This window comes from Podarcis muralis, chromosome 3 (assembly GCF_964188315.1).
Source record: "Podarcis muralis chromosome 3, rPodMur119.hap1.1, whole genome shotgun sequence".
Taxonomy (NCBI): domain Eukaryota; kingdom Metazoa; phylum Chordata; class Lepidosauria; order Squamata; family Lacertidae; genus Podarcis; species Podarcis muralis.
This window is the reverse complement of record NC_135657.1, coordinates 38613753-38632569: the sequence shown is the minus strand read 5'-3', so window position 1 is coordinate 38632569 and position 18817 is coordinate 38613753. Positions and strand designations below refer to the sequence as shown.

Sequence of the window (18817 nt, the reverse complement as noted above, 5' to 3'; positions counted from 1 at the left end):
AAGTAAAGAGAGTGTAGTGCGGTCGGTCGCTTCTGCCAACCACACAATGAAGCGCTTTGCTCGCAATGTCGTTTGCTGCCTGGGACATTCCTGCAATCTGAACAGATTAATATGGATGCCGTAGCAGAGAGCAGAGACCCCATCTGAATATCAAGGTGGTTGGAGACAAATCGACACTTTTAAGGGCACATAAATACTTCATTTTAGCCATGAGTCCATTATAGAAACATGTTCATGGCAGCTGGGTCAGATGTAGAATCTTCTCCCCTCCGTCGGACTCATGAGGAAAAACTCGTTCTTCCTATTTGAAGCAGAACTGATAGGCTGGCCTTGTGACAAACTGGAAGTCACTTTTCTCCTTCCCTCTTCCTTAGAGCAGTTTTTTTGATGGTAAAAAGTGCACAACTCCCTCACACACATTGGATACCTCCATATGAGCTCTGCCCAACCACAGACCCAGGCGCAGACTTGCCTCCTTCAGAGGCACTCTCTGGGGGAGTCGTCATGTGTGCCCCAGCCCATCCTAATCTATGAATCGCTCACAAAACTTTCAAGTTCCAGAATGACCCCAGTCTAGTTTCCGTTCACAACACTGGGGTGTCTAAAGCCCAAGAGCAATGAGAAAGTTAGGAAAGCTTCTTTTCCATAGTCATAAGCAAGCACCTGGGTGCTTGACAGTAGACCAGAAACACCTGATTTTATTTGACTCATCAGGTCTGTTTCACCTGCTCCCTTACTTTTTATCTCTCTTTACCATTTGGCCTGTTTATTTTATGGCCCCTTTCCCCATATCACATGCAACTTCTGTGTCATGCCGTCTTTGTCCCTCATAAGATCTCTTTGCTTCCTGGCTGTTTTTCTTTCTTTCTCCCTCCTCTGTTTACTTTAGGAGGAGAGGCTATGGCTCCACAAAATGCACATGTCACAACCACAGTCTTGGCTGGCAGTAAGGAGTAAACTGAAGACCCCAGAATATGAATGACTATAGTTTGAGGGAGACAGAAAGAAAAATATACTGAGGGGATCCCTTCTGTCAGCCACAGAAAGAGGCACATTATACAAACTGATAAGTGGGCATCTAAACAAAGTCTCCAAACTGTTGACTTGCTAATAATTAGGATAGAGAGAGATTTGACTTCCATAGGGTTGTGAGACAAATTCAGTTTGTGTTTAAAGGTAGTGTACCTACTCACTTCACACTTTCTCAAACTGAAGCATAGCCATCCTTCAGAATTCACACATATCCAAATTTTGCAATACTGTTCTCCAACCAAAGGATGTTTACAAATTGCATGTACTCACAAAAAGTGCATGTTAAAGAATGTATATGTTAGTGAAAGCAACATACAAAAAGTCATTACGTTAGGGAAAATTACTTGTAAAATTACTTGTTGTCAAAACTGCAAGCAAAAATGTGTTTATTTTGAGGAATTCACACAAAAATGCTGATTCCCACGTGGATTTTTAAAGTGGGTTATCCTTTACTATTTGGTGGCATGTTTGTGCCTGCTTGAAATAACAAATGCCATCCATGCTGCTGCAATGCATTTGTGCAAATACATTTGTGCAGAAGCCTACAGATACAAATATACATACTTTGTGTTTTCTACAGCTAAGTTCTACTCAGAGTAAACCCATTGAGATTAATGAACATGGTTAATGTTGGTCATGTCAATGGATCCACTCTTAGTAGGGCTAGCACTGGAAACAACTCTTTGTGCCTGCCTGTTTCTTCCAGGCATTTTTGCATTGCAATTCCAGCCATACATCTCATTCCCACAATGCATTTGGATCATATGTGCATTTCCTCCAAGAGCCGAGATCCTGATGCCATGCTTCTATGCTGAATTTTTCATGCTAGTGGTTTCTTCACAAAGCATTATGAGATTATTTTTCATAAACCTGGCACTAAAAAAGCCTATTCACATTTTACTTGTACTCTGGTATAGAAACCCAAGCAGGTTCATCTGGTACCTCCAGAAATGCTGACCCACATTAACATTTTAGGATGACTAACTGCATTGCTGGGTGCATCATGAAGTGCCAGGAAAACAGGCAAGAGTTGCTAAAGAAGTCACGTTGGCTGGGGGTGGCGGCATGTACATTCAATACGTGCAGTTTACATTGTAACTTTGTTTTCTTTTAGAGTCATGACTGAATTTTGCCCTGCCAAAGTGATTCATAGGCTACAAAAAAACCAGGCTATGATCAGACAAATTGACAGTGGTAAAAGTCAAAAGGTATTTCAGGACTCAGCTTTTGCTATAAGGGGCACAGAATCCTACTGCCCCTGTAATAAATTTGTCTCAGTTTTCAGGGATCAGGTTGTAGAAATCTTCAAAGAACCCTGTTGATTACTTCAGATCTGTTCCCTTCCTAACAATAGCCTCAAACCCAATCTATGTCGAACAGACATTTATGATACATTGTGAAATGATGTGGTTGGTAAACTGTCATGTACAAGCTTAGGTAAATCTCCTTGTCATCCATCAAAGGAAAGTTGGAGACTGACTGGTGGTTTCCGTCTTCCTTTTATGACAGCTAAGCAGCTGTCATAGGAATTAAGGTGGAAACAGCTTCTTCCTAACAAGGATCTAGCAGCCACTCCTACAACCCATTGCTGAACACTTCCTCTTGCGGAGCTGTGGCTACATCTTCCACTTCGTATACATATATACAAAGTTCTGTAACAATCAAGATCACTCTTGAGATAACAGCCTGGGGCTATTCCCACATTTACGGGCAAGTGGTAGTGGCATACTGAATCTCAATATCATATGGTGAGATTTCAACTTTTAGACCTGTGCAATCGTGCATGAGATCATAAAGCTGGCTGGCACCTACATGGTGTGAGCAGTGGTGTGATTAAATGTCACTGAACACCATTCCATTTTTGACTGAAGCTGTATGGTTATAGGTTGTCTATAACTGGAATTGACTATTAGAATTAATAATTTCTAATTCTGAGGGTGCAAATGTTCTCCCTTTACCATTAAATGTGAGAACATTATTGCTCTTCAGCAGAATTTCAGCTAACCATCACCTCAGATGTAAACATAACAGTATATAAATCTGAAACAAGGTTGGAGACACGTCCTCCAGTTTGGAGTAGTATTTTAATGATTTTTCAGCCAAATGTGCATGTGTACGAGGATTATGCTTTTTCCCCAAAAACTTGGAAGATACAGCTCCATTACATTTGGAGAGAATATTGTTTTAATGAATTTTCACCAAAATTCAAAATTGGGAGAGAGAGTGGATCAAGAGAATTAAATACAACCTTGCAAAAAGAGCCTAGATTTTTTTCCTTCAGAATAGCGATACTTCTACATTAAAAACCCCAGATTAAAAATGTCCAGAAAACTGGGCCTTTGTGACTGTGGCCTCTCTCCTCATTCTTCAAGAGCTGCCTGTTCATGAATGGAACAGCAACAACAACAACATATGTGAAACTGCTGCCTCTCCAAGAACCAAGAGATACACAAGTCAAGACAACATCCGCAAATGGATAAATACGTGATTCGACACAAAAAATCATAATGGTGCACATTCATTATATGTTTTCACCATCCTTCTCTCTCTCTTGTCATAACAACATGCACACTCAATGAAGAAACTCTAAACTGGAATGTGATGCAGAAGAGCTACCGATCCTTCTCGTTGATTTTGCAATGTAGCCACTGCCTGCCCACTCCATACCTTCTGGCTCCGAACTGGGTATGTGCCTCAGCTTGCTGAGTATATGTGAAAAACAAAGCACAGTGCCAGATTTAGCATCTCTGGTTGTTGTCAGCTAACATGTTGTAATTCCAGCCTCCCTGAGGTGATTGAGAAGAGCGCAGGCAGCAAATATTAATATGGGCAACATCCTGTCCTCAAAACGTTTTCATTCAGAAATAATGTTCTACAAAATGCCTGTTCAAAGTGCAAATTTTCAATGACAAACTTCAAAAATGGGCTACTAAACTGCCATCTCCTACTCAGAAGTACTTTCCATGCGGGAAATCTTGCCTCTGATAAAGCAACGCTCAGCATGAGGATCAAGCCCCCTGAGTCTGCACATTGTCCTGAATGCAGAGGAACTAAAGCACTAAGGCAAGCATGTTGTGTTCTCCTCTCCCAACACAATGAGGTCTCCCCACAGGGGATTCCCTACACCAAACAGCTTTCATCTGCTGTGGGTTGTAAGATGTACTATAATTCTCAGTGAGAGAGATTCAAGAACCTCATGCTCCCTTCCAAACATTTGGGTCAGTAGCAGAGGAAAGGGTGGGGTGGGAGGTGGGGAGCCACGGGTGGCACTGGGGCTACAGGGTGCCCTCTAGCGGATGGGCCCAGCGCTGCCTGAAAATGCAGCATGGAACACGTGTGGAGCGTGGCCTGCAGGGTGCCCCAAACACTGCCTCCCTCCTGGCTGCAGCCCCCCTCCAGCTGAGGGGGAGGTGGCTGGCCCCTGCCCTGCCCTGGGCACCCAACCTCACCTGGTGGGCAGCTCGCCCCGCCCCATGGCAGCTAGCCCAACCCCTGTGGTGAGCAGCCCTGCCCCCATATGCACACTGCCCTGGGTGCCCAAGCAGGTAGCTGCACCACTGGTTTGGGTTCCCTGACCAAGGATGGATCTCATGATCACAAGATGATGATGATGATTAATTATAATTAGTTACTATCCTTCATCCTAAGGTCCCACTGTGGGTTACAACAATTAAAACACAATGCTAAAAATAGTTTAAAACCACTTACAATCACATAAATAAGCCAGGCCCTATAAATATATGTCTCTGGGTCAGAAGCCAGAGCGAAGAGGTGTGTCTTCATTGTGATAATTGCCACTAGGTGGCATTGTTTTTTAAAGGGTTAGGTGTACACATGGAGGAAAGATCTATGGACAATGATTTGCTAAGATATCTAAGAGTGGGGCTTCCACATGCACTACAGCAGTGATTACTTGTCAACACTATCTTTTAGCACATAAGGCCATGGGCTGACCCTGTACTGCCTATTCTGCTTAGCTGCAGCTCCCCACAGGCTCTGGGGCAAAAGGCCTTTTTCCAATTCAAGTAGCTAAGACCTAGCTAAGACCTGGGGTCTTTTTCATGCAAAGAAAGTCAAGTTCTACCACTGAGCTACAGCATTACCTTTTATCCTATATGCTAATAGCAAGCTCCGTTTGCCAATCACAGATCTTTATATAGCCCAACCTATCAATGCACAAGAGGGAGTTATCAGCAAGTTGAAGGGAATCCACAGGTCTGCAGTATCCTGGAAGATGGTATGAACATAACATAATACAGTGGTACCTCGGGTTAAGAACTTAATTTGTTCTGGAGGTCTGTTCTTAACCTGAAACTGTTCTTAACCTGAGGTACCACTTTAGCTAATGAGGCCTCCTGCTGCCACCATGCCGCCGCCGAGCGATTTCTGTTCTCATCCTGAAGCAAAGTTCTTAGCCCAAGGTGCTATTTCTGGGTTAGTGGAGTCTGTAACCTGAAGCGTCTGTATCCCAAGGTACCACTGTAATGTAAGCAGGTGCTGCTGGATCAAGCTAATAGCCATCTAGTCTAGCAGCCTTTTCTCACAGTGGCCAACCAGATGCCTGTCAGACAGCCCCACACTAGAACTCTTCCTTCCTGTGGTCTCCAGCAAAAGGTTTGGTTGGTGGCGGATTGGTTGTCTGGTTGGAACCCTGAACAGGAATATATTACACAGCAGCTTGTCCCCCCCATCCCGCCCCGCCAGTGGCGTAGCATGGGGGGTGCAGGGGGGGCCGGCCGCACCGGGCGCAACATCTGGGGTTAGGTGGCAAATCCACAGGTTAGGGGGCACAAATCCACGGGTTAGGGGGCGCAAATTACTTGCCTTGCCCCGGGTGCTGACAACCCACGCTACGCCACTGCGCCCCGCTAATCCCACTTGTTACAATCTAGGAGCAAACAACAGGGAACAGCTATTGCCATGGTGCCCTGCTTGGGATGGTGTCATCTGTCTGGCCATGGCTAGAGATACTGGATTAGGTGGAACTGATCCAGCAGCTATTCAGTTCACACTGTGGAAGGGATGTTCACCTCTCACCAACAGAATGGTTGCATACCATTCTACTAGAGGCTGAGGTCCCTTTGGCCCACCCCAATAAAATACTTAAGGGAGCCAGGACTACCACCACCCCAAGTTGAAGGGCATTGCCAGCCAAATGGTGTGTGCGCGCCGCATCTTGTGCTTCATTATGTGGGGAGGGGCTTGCCTGTCTGAAAAATCCATGACTTGGGTGCACCAACACTAGCTAATCACAGTCAGGGTCTGAGTAGGAACAAGGCATTAATAACATCAACAGCTAAGTCCAATTCCATTTCCTAGGCACTGGGCTAGTTCAACTTTTCTCAATCTTCCTCTGTCTCAGAGCAGCACATTATTGCCCCGAAGCTGTGAAGATCATGATAAATCAGCTCATTCTCAGGGCCATAAAGCTATTTGTGTATTAGTTAAATCGTCCACTTATAGGATATTATGTAGCCAAATTTTCTGCACATTCACAGCACCTCCCACGGGCAGTCTAACAGTGTGTCTGGGGCTGCCAGAATTCGGTCAGGGCTTTAGGGCACTCCTCCTCCTTCTCCTGGCTTTGTCTGTGATCACTCCACATTTCTCTGGTACCTCATTGGCCACTGAGGGCTGATACCATTGCAGTCTCATGCAGATTGTTCCCTTGCAGGTTGTTAAGAGTAAATAATCTAATGCTGTGTCTGAGTGCCTACGCTGCTGCCCACAATCTGCAGTGTGGCGTTTTCCTCTTACTTCCTTCATCTCTTGTCCAAGCTTGCCAGAAGACCTTGGATCACAGAGCCATACAGGCTGATTCTCAGAGGATTCGGAAGAAATGAAAACAGCGAATGAAAGCAAAGTATGCCTTTTGTGCATCCTTTTAAAAATAGGTGTATATTGCTAAAGCTTAACATGTGCTACAGAATTCAGAAATAGTAGCAAACAAGAGACCTTACTGGGTGCAAATAATACATCCCACGTGCAATACTGGCAGGCTTTTCCTGGTGTTCAAAAATGGGGGGGGGGGTTATTGCTTGCCATGTACAATGCAAAGGATTGGGAAGGGTGCCGTTGCCCTGCTTACAAGTTTCCCATACTTCATATTTTTTGTTCTAGATCATAAAATCATAGAGTTGGAAAGGACCCCATCATCTGGTCCAACTCCCTGCAATGCAGGAATATGCATCTGCCCTATATGGGGATCAAACCTGCAACCTTGGCGTTATCAGCACCATGCTCTAACCAGCTGAGCTATCCAGGCATCTGATTGGCCACTGTGAGAACAGGATGCTGGAGTAGATGGGCCATTGGCTTGATCCAGCAGGGCTCTTATTAAGCTTTGTGGTTAGCCTTGCTTCCAGTGGGAGGAAGAGTCTTGTTGTAGGGACAGCTTTTGCACCACTTTTTTATTTTGTTTTCAGACAGTAGAATTGAAGAACCATAGATAGGCATTTAAAGTTCACAAAATGGCAAAGCCTTGCTACAAGGGGAGAGGCATTGTTGTTGATGCTCATCATGGGTTCCCCACCACACCACACTCCCATCTGCTCACAGATTGTACAATGAACGCTGGTGTCACATAGTGGTTAATGGAGTGAGTGAGCTGTGAGCTGAGATCAAACCTCAGCTACAGACATTATTCTCTCATAGTCATGGCATAGTAGGCGTGCCACACATTAACCCAGCCTGAAGTGTGCTATATGAATGTTAAGCGTTTATCTGGAAAGTGACAACCTGGGAAGGCCGGAGGCTGACCATCTAAACATACTTACTTGGAAGTTCTATCAAAATTACTTCCAAGTGAACCTGTTTCATACTGGGCTGAAACATCGGTTCACTTTGCCCAGAACTACAGTAACAAAATTTGTGACATGCCAAGCTATATATTTACTAATTTGATAGGATAGTTTGGACCCATCTGCATATGTTGGAAATGCATAGGTACAAACATGTTTTACGAAGAGGAAAAGGCAGCAATACAATCAGGTACAGCAGCCCTGCTATTCCATCACCACAAAGTCCGTAAATGTTTGTATCTGTGTGTAAATTATGTCTTGCCCTAGAACATCTGACCATAATGATGCACCACTGGGTCTCCAAAATTGTATGTTTCTGATTAACAATGTAAGACATTCAGTTAAATATATGACCGATATAGTCCAGGATCAGAATGGTGGTGTCACGAGACACATGCATTCCATTGTTTTACTGAATGGGGAGGCTGAGGTTTACCCCCTTGACTCCACTGGAATTCCCTGTGCCTTAGCTTTTCCTGGCTATTATGAAGACTGCCTTGCTGGAAAGGACAAATCTGTGAGCTCATAAAGATTTTTCAGAGCGGAAACATTTTCTTTTTGGAACAGATCAAATCACACCAGGTATCAAGTGTTTCAAAGAGGGAAACATCAGGAGTTCCCTAGAGAGGTCTTCACCCCCATCTCAGATGGCATGGGTCACACCAGCAATTTGCCCCAGTTCAGCAAAAAACTCAAACACCTTTTTTAACTTGAGAGATCGTTTTCTTTCCTTTCCTTTTTTCCTCCTGGAAAAAATTGTTCGAATCAGTTCTTTCGCCTTTCCCCATCACATTTTAGCATTCTTTCTCTAAGAACAGGAGGAAATGAAGCCAGGCTACCTTACTATCATACAGTACAGGACCTGCACTGCCTTTTCTGATACCAATGGCAAGGAAAGATAGAGCTGGGCATTATACTGACTGTATCCTTTCGCACCGTCTTAATGATCAGGTGATAGCTGTCTAGCATATCAAGGGTGCACCAACTGGTAGACTAGACCAAATTTAACCTTCTGAGAGGCATCACCTGGTACTCTGGTTGCCAAGCCAGATAGGAAAGAGGGTGTGGAGCAGGGACATGGCTATGAAAACAGGTTTGGCTAGAACAAAAACTAGCATACTACCACAGCACCATAATGCCCCCACATCAGCATTCTTGCCATGACTTATTCAGACATCTCTTTACCCATGGGAAGCTGTGACTATCAGGAATGCTAACACAAAGCTGTGCACCACCCATACCAAACTATCACTGAGCTGTAAGTTGCCCCTTCCTCACCTCATTTATTCTACATAAGTTTGGTTACTAAGTAGCTTGCCATAAATATTTCTAGTACAAAGAATATGCCACTAAATGATCAAGGTATTTCTCATTATTATTTTGTTTTTGAAATAGACCTAATACTCTCTGGTGTCAGGTGGTTGTGTGTGTGTGTGTGTGTGTGAGAGAGAGAGAGAGAGAGAGAGAGAGATCATAAATCTTAAAAATATGTATTATTGTGCAGCTGCAGTCTATGCAGTGTGTGCAATTCTATGCTGATGTCATATGCTAAAATAATATATTTTAAAATTAGGTAACTCTGGTAAGAAGACTTTCTAGTTCCCACAAACTGAAGGCATGCTATAACCAGAATCATTCTGCACAGTATATTCATTTAATGTCATTGTAAAACCATTTCCCGGAGAAATGTCTGTCCATTGTCAGTATAGCCTTTTTGAGTACCCCAGGCACACCAGTAAGTCCTATAGAAATTATAATATGTATCTCATGAATCATAATCCATTTCTTAGTCTTTAAGGTGCCACAAGATGCTTCCTTGTTTTATAGAAATGATCAGTAATAAAAACACTATCCCTATGATAAGAAGTTCCAGTCCACTTCACCTTCATCCCTATGGCAGGTATTCAGTACTTCAAGAGCATTTAACAATGCACTTGCAGGGGGTTTCAAGAAAAGTTTGTGATTTGGGGAGGGAACTTTCACAAGCCTTTGTACAATTATAGTTCAATCCTGTACCTGTCTAATCATAAGGAAGTCCCATTAAGTTCAATAGAGCTTACACCCAGATAAATGGATATGGGTGTAAAGTTGGACATTGCCATTCAAATGCTGTGTGTGTGCCGTGTAATGTGATTGATTATGTAGGGCAGGGCTTACCTCCCCCCCCCCCCCCCCAATATTTTATTCAAGTTGGCACCTCTGGTTAGGTGCTTCCCAACCACAGAACAGAAAACCACTCCAACAGCACTGACTGTAAGGAAGGATCAATCTCTGCCACCCTGCCAAACGAACCCTGCTGTATAATCAATAAATGTGTGGCGTGAGGTCTTGGGAACTACAGTTTGTCCCCCACAGAGCAACAAGACTCAGCACCCTTCACGAACTACAGTTCCCGGGATTTTCTTGCGAGACAGTTAATTGTAGGTGTGGATATGCCAAAAGGCTAATTGATCCGTGTTAAACGAACAATTCACTCTAAAATATAAGGCAACACCTTGCCTTGGATTGGAAATCAACGGCCGGTCCTTTGTGCTGGTCTGTGCTTGACCTCGACCAACCCACCCGGAGTCCTTCATGGCAGGAACTGAACCTCTGAAGGAGAGGAAAGCGAAATGACCTCCAAACTCCCCTCCCTCGGCAGGCAGCGAAGATTAAACCCTTCAAGGCATCGCCAAAGAACAGAAAGAGCAAAGGCGCAGCCGGCGCGTATGTGGCAGGAGGAGACGGAGGAAGAGCCCCGCCTGCTCGCCGTCTCACACGCAGCCCTTGATGGTGCGTCGGAAACTGAATAGGGGGGATAGAAAGGGGGGGTGGGATCCGCCACACGCGGCGCAGCAGTTTCCATGCGCGCCGGAGGAGGAGGAGGAGCCCGCCTCCATTCGCTACGTGCAGAGTCGCGAGTCCGCACCAGCAGCCGGCGGAGGCGAGGAGAGAGGGAGTCTGTCCGTCTCCCAGGTGGGCGGGAAGAGGAGGGGCCGGGCGCGCGCGCGCGGGAAGCAGCTGCTCTGGGAAAGGTGCCGCTCGCTTCGCGCGAGCCGGATTTACAAAGGCGGCGGGCTGGGGGGGGGGGCGGTGGATTGAGAGTGTGTGTGTGTGTCAGGAGGAGGCAGGTGGCGAAGGCGCTCCGGCCCATGCCGGAAAGATAACGCCGGCTTGCGAGCGGGATTTCGTTTCGTTTGGCATATAGACGTTTTGTCCCGCTGTTGTTGTAAAACACGTTTCTGCTCGGTTTCTCCCACATTATAATGAGCGAGGAGAAGGAGTTGGGGGGGGGGCAGGCGAGACATGTCTTTGTTATCACGCTTGCCCCCCCCCCTCCCCAAGTCTCTGGTACCTGTGGCAACTCGTCCAGAGAACCTGCGCGCGCGCGCACTCAGAGACCGTATTTTTGTTCCTTCGTCTCCCCAACTGCACATGTTGCCATTAGCTCGTCAAAGAAACACACCATAGATATTGGGGGGGGGGGGCGCATAGCTGTCAACGTTTCCCTTTTTTTAAGGGAAATTCCCTTATTCCGAATAGGATTCCTCGCAAGAAAAGGGAAAAGTTGACAGCTACGGGGGGGGGGGCTTCCAACACACCCGCTCTGCTCCTAAGAAACAGACCGCGCCAAGCAGTCGAGAGATCTGGGATGAATCTCCCGTCGCTCCCCGTCTGTCAGGCTTCGGGAGCTGACCCGGCGGCTGTGCGCGCGCGCTGTCTGGAAGCGAAGGAATAGGGCGCTGGGTAGAGTCTGAACTTTTTCCTGAACAGTGTATCGGGGACGAGACATCTTGGCCTGTATAGGCAGGGACTAGATTATGGGGTGTGGAACAATGAACACACTGGCTGCTGGAGATACAATATGTGTGTGTGTGTTTAATGCGAATAACAGCCATAGGGAAGGGGGGGCGCACTATTTGGGCTGTAACCATGGCACCTGCGGAAGTATAACTAAACCTCATGCTTTGCCTTCTTGAAATCCCCACCATGGTGCTATTGGCAAAGCATGCAGGCTCCATTCTCCTCTCCTGTGCCATGCTTCTGATCCTCACTCCCACTGTGGTTGCCCGTTTTAAAAAGCTCCAGAGTTCTTGTTTGGGATCTCCCGCATCAGTTGTAGTTTTGCTTTCGAAGAAATTTATGGCACAGAACGACTGTGTAATATGCCAGTCTATTGTCCTCTGATCAGTCACCAGATAAAATAAGCCAAGAGCTGCTCTTGTACCAGGTTATGTCAACACATACAACATACATATACTGCTGGTCAAGTCCTGCCTCAGCCACTTCACACTTGACACAGTTGTGTTTGGGGAATAAAGTATGACTAGCAGGCATGTATTCTTAAACACTGGGGAATAAGCACCAGGGGGACATAATTGTGGCCTCAGCTCCCCAGTGCTTATTCACAGTGCATTTACACACTGATAAATGTACACTTTTTATATACAAGTGCTTTCGGTATAGACAATGCAGTAAGTGTGAATGGCCCTTCAGCAAATCGTTTTCACTACACCTCTGTTTCAGAGCTGTCAACACTTTGTGGTGTGTGTTTGTGTGCTCTCCCAATATATCTCTAAAAGAAAGGTTAAAGGGAAACATCCTTGCTGATTAGCCTTTCATCATCTCATATGGCAACCATGTGATTCCCATATTAGAATGATGTAATTCTAATCAGGAATAATGCATTCGCTCGTAAAAATTATTTTGGCTTCTTGGCCTTTTGGCTAAAATCAAGTGTAAACATCATTTGGGTGGAATCATTTTTTAAGTATGTAGGAAAAGCACACATCCACCTGTGTATGGCTCAAGGCAACGGCAGCTGTGGAAATGAGATGCAGTGCAACTGATAAACAGTTAGGTGGTGAAATGGTGAAGAGGGAAAGAGGTAATGGTTACAGTACATGTAAAAGTCCTACTTCCCAAGCTGATATAATTTCATTAATACGGGGGTGGGGGACAGAGCAAGCTGCTGCAAAGAAGCTGAAAAGATCACAAGGAGCTGCTTTACTGTGTGGAAAGTGTCTCTTGGTCTTGAGGAATAAATAGTGGCTCAGTTTGAAAGGAGACATGTATGCCTTTCTCCAAGAGTCTGTGGTTTTAGCCTGTCCAGGAACTAAAATTTATTCCTTATTGCTAAATGCTTCTCCACTTGTGAGGGTGGACAGCAAGGGAGATTAGGAAAGTGCCACCAGAAGCACATAACTCTTGCCTGGCTTGTAAAACCTATAAGAAATTTCAGAGCTCGGTGGGGGCAGAGATTTGTGGTGAAAAGCCTTGGACCTGCCCTTGCAATCTTTAATTCTAATCTTCTGAAATACAGCACCAGATCTCTAAACCCCCCCATTCCTATTATATCTGCAGCTCACTGCTGCTAAGGTACTGATCTCTATACCAGCCATTTCCTGGAAATGTGCTGAGCTGTCCTGCTGTGACCCTGATCTTTGGGACAAATTCCTGATTTTGCTTGTGATTGTTCATTTTTTCTTGATATCGGTGGATTTGATAAAAACAATTATTTCCTGAATTTATTGCAAAAGCAAAAGCAGATTCTTGGATCATAATGTTGACTTAGGGTTAATCAAATGTGTGTGTGTGTGTGTGTGTCCTTTCTTTCTTCCCAGGATGTGCCAATACAATTTGCATTCATAACAGATATTTAAAAGGGGCACAAGGTAGCTTCTAGAAAACATCTCATAGTTTAACAATTTGAAATTCTGTGGAAAGAGCTAGCAAAGCCAGATTATGACTTAGACATTCTGTCAAAACCATTTTATTTTACTACGTATTTGAGTTGTGCTGAATTTTTCTCTGCTGCATTGATCATTGTAAATGTGTTCTGTTTGTTTTTGATGGCTGTATTGGTCAATATTTTAATTATAAGTGAAAGTTGCATTGGGAGTTACTCTTTTTAGGGCCAAAAGTCAGGATATTAATGGTTTTATAACAATTAATTAACAATTAATATTTGGTCAGACCAACTGTCCATTTTCTGGCCCCATACTGTGTCTTCCAATAGTGTCCAGTAAAAGTGGTGTTAGTAAGTTTTAAGAGTGCATTATACTCTCTTATTTTTAAGCAGGCAGACTTAATTCTCTGCTATTCACTCCCATTCTCTGGATTTCTAGTGATATCTCTATAAGCTTAAGGAAGGATACTGCAAATTCATCGTTGTTGAGGGCATGGAAAGTGTCCTGACTGAAACTCTGGAGAGGAGAGCTGTTGCCAGTCATTGTTAACAATAACGATGAATACCCAATTAGATCAGGGGTGGGAAACCTTTCACCCTCCAGATGTTGCAGAACTACACCTTCCATCATCCTTGGCCATGCTTGTTCAGCAACATCTGGAGGGCCAAAGGTCCCCCATATCTATACTAGAAGGACCAATAATCAGCTTCCTATGGTCCCCTCCGGAGCAGTTGCCAAGGCATGTGCCAGCTCTTAGAAGGTGGGTAGATGTTTGTTGGCAGTACTGAAAAAGGGAAATCCCAGTCGTGCTGCTGGTGCACAGCCCAGTGCTGCATTTAGCTGAGAGGATGGTATTGCCTTCATCTTTCTCTCTGACTCACATACTCAGACCTCTGAATCGTACAAAACTCATCATGCAAAAATGAAAAGGAAGCTGCTGATTCAGACCTTCGTTGCCTTACCTTAAGATAAAATTTGGCAGTCACTTGGACTGTGGCTATTCATACAGAAATCCATTATAAATGGGATCAACACGTGTCTTGTCAGTTCTGCAATCATGTAAAAAGTAATGATAAATATCAAGAATAGGTATATTAGCTGCACATTCCCAGGACAGCAAGTGCAAGCATAAAACTGATGTGAGTTTTTAAAAACCCATTAAATCAGTAACAAACAAGAACTATAGCATACCAGAGTTGGCAGAGTTTGCCAAAACAACTCAAAGCAGTGTTTTTAAAGGCCTGTGATAATGCAAAGATCTTAATCTGGCACAAAAAGAAATGAGTAGGAACCAGTTGAGCCTCCTTGGGAAGAGCTTTTCTCAGATGCAGAGCCACAGATGAAAAAGCCCTCTGCAGTTGCCGCCCACTTACAGTAAATTCATCAGCCGCTAGTGCTGTTTCAAAACTGGTATATGATTCCTAGGGCTAGTCCCAGCTGGCAGCCTAGTAGCTGTATTCTAAACTACATCAAGTATTCAGACAAGACATTTAGAGGCCTTCCCATTTTACCTAATTAAAACTTCTGTATTTCATGGAACTAATATGACAATACAACCTCTCTCGGTGTCCTTCGCACATACACAATATAATTTTACATGAGACACAGCAATAGCAGAGTAACATGGAGCAATGGTTACCCTACAGTCCATTGTTAGGGATCTACCATTACCTTTCAGAGTTACCAAATGGGAAATTAACTTACCTCTTCCAATTGCCTTCAGCTGACTCTGATGTCAAATCATTGTGTGCCAGCAACAGGTTCATGCTGCACTCAAAGCCTGGATGAAGGCTCAAACTGGATGAATGAGAGATTATGTGAAGCCAAAATAGTCAAATATTGATTCCTGTTGGTTGCCTGAATAAGGTCTCACCAATCAGCAGCATCCTTCCTTCAAACAAGAAGTCTACCCAACAAGGAGGACTATATTATGTTAACTATAACAGTGGTGGCTAACTAAGAAGCTATTATAGTGTGCCTTGCCAGTCCCTGAATCACTTTAAACTAGCAGCAGAACTGTCCACTTTCATTTTTCTTCAATCTGCTATCTTCTTGCTGAGATTTCCCTCCGAGGTAATTCCAAACCTCTGTATTACTACTTCTCATGACTGTGCAAGAAAGTCTGTATTTCCTACAATAGCTGATTTATAAGGACCTAGCGTTATATTCAGCTTCTCTGTTAAAAACAATTACTTGACATTTCATATATCTCAGTGTGTAACCAAAATCAATCCAGGAATGTGATGAAATATCTGCCATATTCCAAGGACCAGGAGAAGCCCAATATTATAATGCGAAGGCTGATAAATCTGGCTTTTCTGCAGTGTTACAAAGTTCTGGACAACAACCTAATGTCTAGATGAGCAAAGAATCATTGTTGGTGCGAAGAAGGGTTCCCAACAAAGCTATTTATCCCCAGCTAGCAAATAGCAAAGACGAGATGAGAAGAATGACATAGAAATAATACTTCCAAGAGGGAAATAATAGTGGTTAAGATATAGCGCACTCCTCCCATTAGGAATTGCTCCTCCCTTACAGGCCTTTGTATCTTTGCACCCTCCCCCTTTCCCTTCAGCCCTAGAACAAGAGTCTAATGCAAGCAGAGGAAAGTTAAGCACAGCTGCAAATCTAATCAGAACTGCCCTGGCAGGCAGGCATGCACAGCTGGGAGCTGGAAATGCTCTTTTCCAGGCACAAATTGATACCAAATGGAGCAGATGGAAGAAGGCCAGTTATTATGGCTCATGACTCGTGCGTCTAGATCTCAAAAAATCGTTTTAGACCTAGAAGCATCACCAGATGACTGAGCATTGCTGGGAAGTTTGGGGTGGGGGGTGTTGAATCACATGAAGTGCTTTTGATCTTATATATATATATATATATATATATATATATATATATATTTGGTTTCGTAGATTTTCACGGGTACAGGAATGCAGGTTTTGGTGTCCTCGGGTATCTTCCCGTGTAAAAGTTGGGGTGTCTAGGCGACGTTTCGACGAGGTCTCACTCGTCATCTTCAGGCTGGTGCTTTCGGCTTCTTGTTACTGGAACAGAGCAGGATCTCAGTGTTTGAGTTCCTATAAATACTGTTGAGGAGGTTCTGGGCAGAGAGGAAGTTCCCAGGCTAGTGTGCCTTTTCTTCTTTTGTTCCTTAATTGCTTGAGGGATATCTTGAGTGATTTCTTGAGTGATATCCTGAGTACCACTTAGGTGGGTCATTAGGTGTGGATTAGTTGCTAAAGCCTTTGTGTCTTGACCTCTTGAACTTTGTGAAGAGTTTTTCTGAGAAGATGGGTGTACTACATTTACACGGGACTTTTACACAGGAAGATACCCGAGGACACCAAAACCTGCATATATATATATATATATATATATATATATATATATGCATATGCCAAAGGAAGAAGTCAACCCAGTTTGAATTTGCAAATGGTAATCTGGTTGTCTGAGAGTTGTCAGTAGCCCTGGTAGTGAGTGAGCCTACAAAGATCTACATGACCCAGAAGACCAGTTCATCTGGGGTACTCTCAGATCACGTTTACTTGCTTCATCAATCAAAAAGGCAATTTATGTATTGTTACAAATCTATACTTGTCTATACTGTAGACTAGGGATGGATATTCCGTGGTCCTCCAGATGTTGTTGGACTTTAGTTCCCGTCAACCCCATCTAGGGTGGTCAATCAGGGATTGTGGGAACGTAGTTTAGTATCTGAAGGGCCACAGGTTCCCATTGTTGAAGCAGACTATGGACCAATGCACTGTCCATTGGAAAAAGTGGAGAATTATTTTCTATCTAGCCTGATATCTCTCATATGCCCGATCTCTGCTGTCTTCCTAGCGAAGCAGCCTGCGTGCTCAGACTCAAGCCACATTTTGTTGAGCTGTATTTCAGCCCACTGAAGGGCTTTGTAGCCGAGTGCTGAATAATTCTTTGTGCATATGGTTCGATAGCCACTTCCCACCAGAAAAGATGAGCCTGCAGATAACAGTAGTCTGCCATGGCTTTGCATAGATCCTAGAGTACACCTTGTGCATCCATAGAACTACTGTATCTCCATGCCATGAGAATGAATCTGCTATATACACAACAGATTATGTCATACACTTAATTTCTTTTTTCTTTTCTTTTTTGGTAGAGCACTTTAATATGGAAAACTTTATGGAAGTACAGCATTTATGGAAGCCTCCTTAGGAAACCAAAGGGATGTGTATGTTGGACCTTAGTCTTCTACCATAACTTTCCTCATTCACCTACATGAATATTTTCTTTATTAACAGAATGGAGAGCCAAGGAAGATGGATACTTAAGAGCTTGTTCCAAGTCACACAAATGGTCTGGAGCAAAAGTTAGTCTTGAATTCAATGGACTCCAGTGTAAGCCAAGTTGATGCTCTGATTTCATTTTCTCTTTTCAAGCTGTTTCCTTGTACACCAAGACACTGGAATATAACTGAATCCCATCCACCCACATGTCATCGTGTAAAGACACAGGTCTGAACTTTCTCTCCGGAGTTCCCCCTCCGGAATTATTGCTTCTTGTGTAGAAGTAGTTTCCCCTTCAGTAAATTCATTGTGGAAGTATTAGAAATTTTACATTCCTTTGGGGCAATGAATTCCCCCAATATGACCAGGACCAAAACCCCATCTGTGAAGACAAAAGCAAGAAGAAATACAACTCTTTGTATTGTGGTGAATGATTAAACACTGCTGTAAAAGCCTGAAAACTGACACTGAACTCTGTATAGCTATCTACCCTAGAACCACTGACTTGATATCTGAGGAAGAAGGCAAGTAAAGGATGGAAATGCCACAAATAATCTTCTTCCTGGTTCCTTAGTGCTAAGGTGCGGGGGGCGACAGAAATGGGAACATGCTTTGGGCATACAAAGTTAGCAAAAGTTGGGGGGGGGGAGAGACTAGTGTTAGTAAACCGTAACATATCCAAAGGTATACCTAGGAGTTGGCCCCAGCCAAGGGCACAGGCAGAGGGCGGCGGCCCAAAAATCACACCTCTGGCTTAGAGTGGCTAGGAACCCACCCACCTGCCCGTATGCTCCCCAGACCACTCCTCCAGTGCTTTGGGTGGCCGGGCAAACTGAGCAGGCTCATCTGGGCACCTCGGTGGAGGAATCTGGTTGCTGGTATGGGCTATCGCAGCAGCCCTGCAGGGCCCCCTCCTCAGCTGGCCAGTGATGCTATTAAAAGTGTGAGCTGAGCACCCAGCAGGGCTTGGAGGGAAGAAAGAGGGAAAGAGTTGGCAAGAGTTCCAGTGGGGGGGGTGGAAGGGAGGGAGGAAGTAGGCAGAAGC

The 18817-nt window shown here is 44.3% G+C and overlaps 1 long non-coding RNA gene across 1 annotated transcript; it reads left to right on the top strand.

Annotated features, from left to right (window-relative positions):
• Positions 1-10614: 10614 nt before the first annotated feature.
• On the top strand, positions 10615-18233 carry LOC114594529 (uncharacterized). Its single transcript, XR_003706009.2, has 2 exons — positions 10615-10787; positions 17646-18233. It is a non-coding gene; the product is annotated as an uncharacterized LOC114594529 (long non-coding RNA).
• The last annotated feature ends 584 nt before the right edge of the window (positions 18234-18817 follow it).